The 11,085-nt window shown below is 36.9% G+C and overlaps 1 long non-coding RNA gene across 2 annotated transcripts; it reads right to left on the bottom strand.

Annotated features, from left to right (window-relative positions):
- Nucleotides 1-2,822: 2,822 nt before the first annotated feature.
- Nucleotides 2,823-10,115, bottom strand: LOC113091525 (uncharacterized). Of its 2 annotated transcripts, none has more exons than XR_003287374.1 (4): nucleotides 9,199-10,115; nucleotides 4,302-4,370; nucleotides 4,138-4,195; nucleotides 2,823-2,858 (listed from the first exon to the last, which is right to left on the bottom strand). It is a non-coding gene; the product is annotated as an uncharacterized LOC113091525 (long non-coding RNA). The 2 variants fall into 2 exon arrangements; XR_003287375.1 differs by lacking the exon at nucleotides 9,199-10,115 and adding an exon at nucleotides 4,480-6,428.
- Nucleotides 10,116-11,085: the final 970 nt, after the last annotated feature.

Below are 11,085 nucleotides of genomic sequence, written 5' to 3'. Positions count from 1 at the left end.
TTTCAATCTCATCTCGATTCCATGGAGGAAAGTAATAAAATTTATATATATACTTGTTACCAACAGGTTACATGCTTATTCAAACTGATTCATGCTTATTCATTTGGCCCAACTACTTTATTAAAACTACATTAAAAATAATTCCTGTTTTGATTAGATGCCTAGGAAACCAGCCTGTGGAAGTCATCAGTGCTGCAAAGGAACAGATTATTACAGGAACAAACATCGCAGTTCCCACAGAAATGGTTTGGGTAGATTTAAGCAAACAACTAAATAACAAAGTTTCACCAAAGAACCTTTATACTATTGTGAAGACAAACAGGCACAATATATGGCAAATCCTTGAGCTATGCAGAATCGACACAAACACCCAAGATCATGGTCCAAACTGTGACAGCTCACAAGAAAGCTCAGCAGATTTTCATTCAGCAGCGTCAAAGGCAGTCACAAAGCAGTCAATGCTACTACATTACATTTGAGATCAATCTCTCGTCAAAAATGGGTAGAAATCTGGCCTGAAAAAGTTGATTACAATGACAAATCACTCAACACATGTAAAAGAGAATACACCATCCTGAAACGTGGTGCATGGACGAATGTCCTGTATGAGGGGATATGGAAAAATATCAAGACTTCATGCACTCTTAGATTTAGGAGGGCAAAAATCTTTCCAAATGTTGCATCTCACTACATAGACATAATTGGACACACTGCACAGAGTGGGACGCACAATTGTCTATAACAGCAGAGAATATGCCAGTGGATAATGAACCAGTTGTGCTTCAATGCATAATCCGCAATGTTGATGACAGTCTCCATACTGGCAAAGCAAAATGGAGGTTATCAGGGGATCTGAGAACATGTGTGTCCAAAGAACTCTGGGAAGGCCGAAAACCAGCACATGTATGGCGTGCAACTGAGGCTTACAAAATGATGGATGTTGGTGACCCAGAGCCTAGCCACCTGCCAAATCTGGCAACATTTAGAAAAGGCAAACAAGAGATGGGTGACCAAGAGCTAGGAGACACAGAACCAATCATGTCATTGCATCTACTAAAATACAGTGTACCCCACAATGGAAGCAATCATGACATAGGCCTTAATAGGTTTTTTTTTTTTTTGCCATTACTGGACCCCATCTCAGATGCAAGTGTATCAAATGAAATCCAAGTACTCTGGTTCATTTATGAGTTTTGATGCAACAGGTTGAGTTGTGAAAAGACTGAGAAGACCCTGTGGCAATTCTGGACATGTCTTCCTGTATCAAGGAGTTTTGTGTTCACAGGGAGATCATATTCCAGTAGTGCAAATGCTATCAGAGAGCCACACCATCAATTCTATTGCCAACTGGCTTACTGAATGGAAACGCGCAGGTGCTGCTGTGCCCAAAGAAGCAGTCTGTGATTTCTCCTTGGCTTTGGTTGGAGCACTGGTTAAGGCCTTCACTCCTTACCCAGACTTGAAAACATACATCAATCAGTGCTTTGGAGTGCTGGCAGGGAAGCCCGAAGACTCAAAGCTACCACTCTGCTTCATCAGAGTAGATGTTGCACACTGTATCAAGCTCATTAGCCAGTGGGAATGCTTAAGACAAAAAGGAAACAGAGTTAGAGAATTTTATCTACGAGCCATGGCACAACTTTTACAGTCTGATACACTGGAAGATGCAAGGGAGCTTATTCATTCAATTGCAGTTATTGCCTTCAGTGAATCAGAAGGAAACGATGACAAAGGTTTACCTGTAGTCTCAGAAACATGCAAAGCACAATTGAAGAGACGATTTGCAGAGGGGGTCTTGCCTTGTGTCACTGAAGATTACCATTTACCATTCTTATTACATTTGGGACAAGCTCCGGAAGAAAATGAAGATTGTCTCTGTCACCATGATGTGCTGCAATCATCTTACTTTCTTCACAGATTTCTGTAACCCATGTTTTCAGATCTGTGTGAAGTGTCTCCTCGACTCCGACCCCCTCTGCAAATTGTCTCTTCAATTGTAACATAAACCTGAAAAGAAAAAAGACAAAAAATCATGTCTTGAAAAATGGCAACTACCAAGCTAATAACCCCATCTTGGTTGACAAGATGCTTGTAAGTGTAAATAATACCTGCGCCCAGGGCCGTGCACAGACCTTTTGAGGGGCATGTGCTGAAACTGAAAAGGGGCACCCCCCTCCCTTTTTTTTATATCAAGATTATTTCGTAAGCCTGCATAAAAGGAAGAAATGGTCAAATCTTTATGACAAATTCAATAACACAAAATAATAGTCTCAAAAGCTTTAGATTTCTTCACGATTAATAACAACAATAATAATAATATTAGATAATTCGATAATATAGATAAACATAAATATTTGTAGGGTCCTGTGTTTGTGAATTGCTCTTGTGTACTCCCTCTTTTTTTAAATTGCATTTATAGAGAAAAAAAATACTTGGCTCATACATAAACATGTTAACCAAATAATACAAATTAGCTTATAAAACCAAACAGAAACCAAAATCTTTTTTATTGAACTTTACGCACTTTTTTATGAACTTTGCACAGAAGAAAATGTTATATATTCTCTTTTTTAGCTATTGTGTTTGGTTTTATAAGCTAATTTGTATTATTTGGTTAAAATGATTATGAATGACATTGAGAAGAGGGCAAGGTGAGCAATGAGTCAAGTATTTTTGACAAACTTTTTTGAAATATAATTTAAGTAATTATGTCCAACTCAATTCCAGATTATAAGAAACTATAGCCATACCATCACTATAACATATCCAACATGTATCCGCCTACCTGGCAAAAAATTGATACTGTGGTGGACCAGGGATGTTGGTCTCTTGAAGGTCTCTTATTCACTACACTTTCCCTAAAATAAGCCAGCAATGAAAAAATAAATAAAAATGGTGTAAAAAGTACAGTTGCAGTGAAAAGCATTTCTGAAGGATCACGTGACACTGAAAAGTACTAATGTAATGATGCTGAAAATTCAGCTTTGATCACAAAAATAAATTACATTTTAAAATATTCAAATAGAAAAACAGTTATTACATTTTTTTTTTAAATATTACACAATATTACTGTTTTTGCTGTATTTTGGATCAAATAAACGAAGCCTTGGAATGAATCATGAATTACATTCTGCATGATAAAATATGAAGATTTCACAGTGATCTGTAAAAAAAAAAATTGTTACTACATTACTGTAGTAAAACCATGTTTTACTACATTTTACACATGTGAGGACGAGCGGAGAGTATACTATAACATGATTAGCCTAAATGTTAATAAATTAAGTGTATCAGCAATCATAAATCAAAGAAGAAATTTCTTAGAAATATAGTTATCTAGGTGACGGGGATCACTCGAAGCTTTGTGTAAGTACCAGTATGAAACAGCGGGGGGCGCACCTGTTATGATTTTCCGATGGTAAAAACAAATTATATGTTTTTGTATTACTTACCAATATATAGTTTTTGACCAGAGAATGTGTGCATCTCTGAATTTTTTTTTCATCATTAAAACGGTGACAGCGCCTGCCGGCATCACATTACATTTTCATCTACAGGTTACAAACTAGTTTTTTGTAGCTATATAGACGGAGCGCTCAGTTTTTCCTGTGGTAAAATGCATTTGGCCAAAATCGCATTTTATAAAAGATGAAATGCTACTGTATACACAGGCTATTTATGTGTTGGCTATATATTGACTATGACTAGATGGCAAATGCTAGCCCTCTCTCTCAGGCGACGTCCCACATGTCTCAGTCAGTCAGACAGACATCCAATGAATAAAATATGAGCCTTTATAGACATAGTGTTTAGTAGTACTTATTCAAAGATATTTATTTACCCTTCGCAAAACTTTGTTCAGCTCAGCTGTTGTCTACTGTGCGGCTGCTGTGGAACTTTTGATTCAATGAATATAGAGGGGGCGGAGTTATCAGCTTACTGACAGCTTGAGGATCGAATAAGATTTACACAAGCTCGTTTTAAGAACTTTCATTTGCGAAATATTAGTAAAACAGACAGACAGACGTAAAGGGTGACCAATAGCATTGATAAAAAAAATTAAAAAAAATCTAAAAAAAGGGCACTTCGGAGTGTAAGGGCAAAAAGGGCATGTGCTCTTCACAGGTTGAGCCCTACCTGTGCACGTGCCTGCCTGTGCCTTTGATTCCTTTTGCCAGTGCCTTTGTTCTGCATTCTGTGACAGTGGATCTTTCAGTCATTATCTCAACAAAGAACACACAAAAAATGAAATGTTTGATTTGGTGAAGACCATAGTCACAAGAGTTGGAAAAGATGCTTACGCAAGGAAGGCTAAAATGCAGGTCCAAGTGTCTGAAGCCACTGAAATCACCCCAAGAGTGTCCAGATAGCTGAAAAATTAAGGATGATCCATCAATTAAATTCCTCTGCAATGGCTCGGTCACACACAGATGCATACCTCGACAACTGCTGTGTATTGAAACAAGTTTAGATGCTAACCATCCACTGCCTGAAATCCCTGTCGACATTGAGCTGGACAATCAGCTGTTCACTTTGCGAGGGGTTGTCGCATTCATTCCAGGACCAACAAGAGAATCTCTTGGACATTACGTGGCTAACTGCAGAAGAAACTCTTTTGCCTGGGAGAAATATGATGACCTGTGTGAATATGTCACAACAGTCTCACGTTGTTCACAAAGGAGGACTAAAACCTTTGATTAATGATTATTTTGGACTGGTTTCTGCAGAAATTAGTTCATAATCAATAAGAGATTGGACTATATTGATTTTTCTATTGTTGTTAATCACCATGATCTCTATTCACTTTATGACTGTTTTAACAGCATTCTTTTTTTTAACCCTAAGTTCTATTTTTCTTTAGTAATTGTTCTGTTATTTGTACCCAGATGTATTAATTTTAGGACTACTCTTACATGAAGTCAACATATTTTTGTAGTTCTCTTATTTTATGGTTATTTAAAAAAAAACATTTGTAAATTCTTTCACAGAAATTGCTCTGTTATTTTTACATTAACCTTTGCATTTAAAAGGAAACAAGTTTGGGAGCTAAATAAAAAAACTTTAACCAGGTGGTTTGCTTCATACTTCACCCAACAACAACAAAAAATCTATATGACTTTCTTTTTTTCAGCAAATACGAAATCACAGAATCCTAAACTGGTCAAAAGTGAGGGAAGACCTGCTAGTTAAACAAGCTATACAGCAAACTAACAAGTAACAGTCATGGATTAGTTGCTTTAAAGACGTATTAAACAAACATAAACACCGCTTCTTGGTTTTCTTTCTCCTTCAGAGAAAGATAAAATGCACAGTTTGCTTTGTGCATCTGTAACAAAGGCCTAGATAATGCAATATAGCCATTTAAAACAAACTACAGTACCCTAAACTTCCATCTGATAAATTAAGCTCGATTTGAATAAAAAAACATAATAAAAGGAAAAACAAACAAACAAAGAGTGTGCGTCGCAATGTTCCGACATGCTACAAAGTTTTCAAAAAGCTGGGACACACCACATGAATTTTTTAATAAACAAGCAATAGCCTTAGCATCAATCAATCACATAACCTACCTTTTTTTTATCTGGAGATTGATAAAGTCACTGAAAATAAAACATTTCCATATCTAACAAAGAAAAGAACAATGACAGACAAACGAACCCGACAGGTTGGATTCAAGATGGATGGAGATCGCTGCCTGCTTGCATGACGTTACTACTCCTCCAAAGATTTTGTGATGTTTAAACTAAAGAATGGAATAATTTTTGATGGTTCTTTCTACGACACAAAACAGCACAAATCGAGCACAAACAAACTGCACAGGTTTCTGTTTCTGTGCCCAGAATTGTTTTTGTTATTTCTAAGAAGAAGAAATATATTTGACGTTCATTTCAACAACACAAACCAGCACAAACTAATGTCACCAGTTTTGGGCAATTTAGACGAACTGGGAAGGAGACTTCGAAAATATTTTGGATATATCTATGGAAGGAAAATAGATACAGTGTTTGTTTTAGTGGCAAAAATCGAGCACAAATGAACTGCGCTGGTTTGGAACGATTTGGGCAACATGGTGTGGAGAGTGACGTCATACAGTCAAAAAAAGAATGTTTAATATCTCAAACACCAAACCAGCACAAACGTTCATTTCTGCGGCACAAATCAGCACAAACGTAGCACAAACGAATGGCATAGTTTTGGTGATTATTTTAGTTTATGGGGTGCCAACACCAGTTTATTTCTAAACAATTAAATTTCTCCTTGCATATTTTGGAACCAGCAGGCCATTCTGGGTTGAGCGACTGACCCCACGGAGTGAGTGAGCAGAGCGGGATATATTCAGCAATGTGCTTATTGATGATTTTTTTAAATTCTTGACAAAATTAGAATATATTAAGGTGATTTTTTTTTTTCTTGCCTAGTTCCTACGTATATGGCCCAATGACGCTACGATGGGCATTTACTACTTTAAAAAAATGCAGGTCAGGAAGCGGGTCGGATACAATATATTCTTTTTCTTTTTTTGTGGTCCGAGTTGCGGGCAGGTTAGTTGAAAACATCGGTAAGGTGCAGGTTATTAATACATTGTCCCGCGCATCACTGGAAGGAATAGCCAGAGGCTTTAACTTCTCTAGTAATTTAATGATTTCTCGGTTTAATTTGACATTTTCTAGGTCTAGCTTTGTCCATTTTCCTATTTTCAAGATCTCCTCTTCTACTTTCACACAGTCAAGTTTGATAAGCCTATAGCTGCTATAGTTTGTTTTTATAGAGCTCCTTTGGATGTTTCCTTCTCTTTGTATTTTTCAATTAGCAGTTCTTTGTCTTGTGTGCTCTCTGTACAAGTCTGTACGAAGTACAGGCAGATCTCCCACTAATGCTGGCGCTACAGTGTTATCAGCTCAAGTTTCTGTTGCAGAAGTTGGCTGACTACATGCAATAGCACCCATGGATGAATAAAGAATAACTTGCTTTTTTTTTTTTTACTTTACAGAATTGTGTCCTAATTCAATTTATATTTATAATCTATATATCTATCTATATATATATATATATATATATATATAATGTTGCTCTGACTTTTTTCTCTCACTACTGGGAATTTTGCCTTACACTGCTGTGTATCTCATCACCACGGTAAGCAGGGAGGGGACCAGAGCATATTACAGTGTCTGACATCGTGCTTGCAAGTTCAGACACCTCTTTAACCTGTTAGCCAGCACCCCCCATTATGGGACTCACATTATTATTTTTTCTTTTTTTTTACCACACTTAAATATTATTTTATTTGATATAAAAATACATGAAATTATTCCTGGAGCAAGCTAGAAAAGTAATGAGTTGAAAGCCACATGTCTCATGAGTTTCTATTTCAAATCTGAATAAAATATCATGAAAAATTAGACTCCTGCAAATATTTTTATGAGACTATGTCTACACCCCCACCCCCCAAAATATAAAAAAACTGTACTATTTAACTATTTAATCAGTAAACATACCACTGCATAGTTTTTTTCAATTATAAAACACTAGACAGAAACTTAGACATCATAAAAGTGATTTATTTGAGCACTAGAAAAATACAATAAGAATAATTTGAGTAAGAAAAATTAAAAAAGATTTAACTTTGTTTGCCAATTACAGAAAATCCTGAGATTGCTTGAAATGCAGCATTTACTATGAATTACGATGCAAATAATGCTGATGTGCTGATGGCCACTTATACAGATGGTTATAACACAAATGTGCCATAAAGTAAATAATCCACTCTCTCTATTCATATAGACGTGTTCACTTTGATAGCCGTGATCATACAGTAATAGCGAGCTGATTTGGGCTGATTTGCACTCAAACAGATGGTAATCATGCAGATACATTCACATTCAACATAAAACACACTCTCACATATATAAAAAGCTTTGAAAAATAAAACAAACAAAGACAAAGGCGATCGTTATAAATTCCGCCTCCATCAGCTGACAGGTGCGTCACGAGCCGCCATGAGAGAGTGCCAAAATTAAAATAAACAATCTTTCGCCTATCTTTCATTCATTCTTTTTTCCAGTGGATTGTCTCATTCCGTTTGTGACACTGTACGCTGCAAAACCATGCCGTGTTTTTTACTACCAAGATGCAGTTTCCGACCGTGAGTTATTCCATAACAGACGCAAACAATTCTGTCGCTGAAAAACACAAACGTAAACAAATTAATTATGATCCATAATACAAGGTTATTGCTTCGTTGGACTAAACGTGCTTCATGAGATGTCATTCAGTGGACCCTTACCTTTCTAACTAAACCGGGATTTACAGCTGTGGATGTTTATGACTCGTTGTTATGACGGATCTGGTATGTACAGCGTTTCTAATGTTCATGTTTTGATGTGTACTGCTTACACAAATCTAGCAAATACAGTCTTTATAAGCTTTCCATTGAAAACCAGCGAACTGTTATCAATACTTGAGGCTTAGATCTTTATAATGCTATATAGTTTTTCAAGATTAAATTTGTCCCGTTTCATTTAATCTATTTGTAAACACAGACACATGCGAGTTGAGGGGAGTTGAGGGGCGTTGAGGGGCATTGAGGACGCCTGCGTCGGGGTGCAGGTTTAAAGATCATTAGTGCCAGTGTGAATAACAATCTTACTGTATTTACATTTAGCATCAGCCAGCACTTTTAAATTTGCCAAGATGCCAGGCGCTCTGGCTCCTGGTAAACATTTGACTATGGTGGCTGGTGTCTCTATATTCACGTTCTGTACAATAGAAACACCAATAACTAGAGCACTTTCATCAGGTTTCTCAGTGGGTGCATCACTGAGTGGAGGGAACTTGTTTAATGTTTTGATCGGAACAGAAGAGCGTTGTTTTGACCCACGACTATGCTGCCTCACTGTCACCCAGTTGCCCTGCTGCAGAGGCTCTGTTTCCGTAACCTAACAATGTACAGGACTCCCTGTACTAGACGCATCCAAAGCCGTATCTAGAGCCCTCACAGTCTTACTGTCCTCGAAGTTTGGATGCGTGTCTCTAATTCTGAAATCTTTCCTGTAAGCCTTGCTATTTCTCTGTATTTATCACATGTAAATCCCTCGTTGCCAACGGAGAAAGCTAAACTGTACATTTGGCAAGCGATGCAAACAACAACAGCAGGAGAAGCGAATAACTCACTCTGAATGAAGAATGATTCTGACTTACCAATGGCGTGTGAGATAAAAGAAATGAGGCAAGAGAAAAAAAAATCTGTAGTAGATGCGAATAGAAGCGCGAGTGGAAATGTGAATGACAAGCTAATGAGTGCTAACGCGGTGTATGCGCAAAGCATTTGCAATGTAAAGTTTAAAATAGGGCTGTGCGATTAATCGAAATCGAATTGAAATAGCTATTTGAGACGTTGCGATTTATTAATTAAGCCTGTGACGTGGACGTGATATTACTCCGTTCCAGAGCATATGCATGACTGTCAGCATTGAGTGACAATCTTGCTACCCAATAGATTTGAGGGCAGCTCTGTTCTCCCCAATCAGCACCGCTCTAGCCAACTGTGTAAATGCCCACCATAAAAAAAAAAAAAAAAAAAAAAACTGAAAGCAGGACAGAGACAGAGTGGGATTATGGCATCTACATTTAGGTCAATAGTTAGACAAATTAAAAGTAAAGAAAAACTTTAGGCTTTGAAAAGACAGACAACGAACAAAAAAGATAATTTACTAGAGCTGCGTCACAATGTATGTCAAGAACATCTTCGCTATTCCCCATTCAGAAGACCGCACACACAGCCTGTGTCTCTAAATGCTTCTCATACTCGCCCGGAGCCGTTCACACTTGCCGCACTCACGCAGCCTGTTTCGTAACACTCGGTTATATTCTCACACGGCCTTGCCCCGCAAATCCCACGAGCGCATCTGGCACATGTCGCAACCTGTGTCGACTCGCGCCTGGCTCCACGTTTAAAACGAATGTAAGTCCAGTCAAACTGCTTGCTAATTTCACTAGAATGTAATGAAACATTCAACACATTTTCCACTTGTTCTTAAAATCAATACAATGTAACATGTAATACTTAAATAATTGACTAAAGAAATACAGCTCTTTATTTATATAAAAATAAATATTTCCAGTGAAATTTCCAAGTCAATAAAATTAGTTTTACCATCATAATCATGATTGCTATATATATATATATATATACACATACATACATATACATACATACATACATACATATATATATATATATATATATATATATATATATATATATATATATATATATATATATATATATATATATATATATATATAGAACCCCTCCCAAAACACTATTGAAAGGTTTCATGACAACTGTAAGAAATTCGTTTTTTTTTTTTTTTTCAGCAGGGTAATGATACTCATACTGTGGTGCACATTATTGATAGTGATGTGTCGTTCGTGAACGAATCGTTCTTTTGAACGAATCTTTTAGGTGAACGAATCATTCTCATTCACGTAATCCACTGACTCATATTTCTCGTTCAGTGAAGTTCCTCCCTCCACAGCAGCGCGGCGCTATTAGTAGCGCATGCGCAGCTCGGTGAACCGGGTAACTGAACCATTTCATCCTGTCAAAGAATTACTCAACCTCGAGCCAATAGCCTTCAAGTATGAGATGTGACAGAGTATGTGATTTGTTCAATGCAGTGAACGAATACGCCCTTCAATGAACGAGTTTCATATGAGTCTGAACTACATCTAGAGATCTTATCGTTTGTGATTGAAATGACTGAACTGATACCCATGTCGCTCTTGCACGAGTTGAATGATTTAGTACATCTCGTTCGTGAATGAAATGAACTCTTACATAGCTTATCTCGTTCATGAACTTAATGAATGAGAGTAAACCGGGTTAGTCTGCCATTTAGCATGTCAATCTCGCAAAATGCAAAGGTACAGTACTTTGCACATACGCTTGTTTTGATATTTAGCAACTCTACGTTTAATCCCCGATTTATGAATGTTAATATATAATATACAAACTGTCTGACCAAACAATTAAAATGCTAATTAGACAAGAAAACCTTGTGCTTTGACTTTATATATTGAATG

The sequence above is a fragment of the Carassius auratus genome, unplaced genomic scaffold (genome assembly GCF_003368295.1).
Source record: "Carassius auratus strain Wakin unplaced genomic scaffold, ASM336829v1 scaf_tig00214205, whole genome shotgun sequence".
Taxonomy (NCBI): domain Eukaryota; kingdom Metazoa; phylum Chordata; class Actinopteri; order Cypriniformes; family Cyprinidae; genus Carassius; species Carassius auratus.
This window is presented reverse-complemented; position numbering and strand designations above follow the sequence as displayed.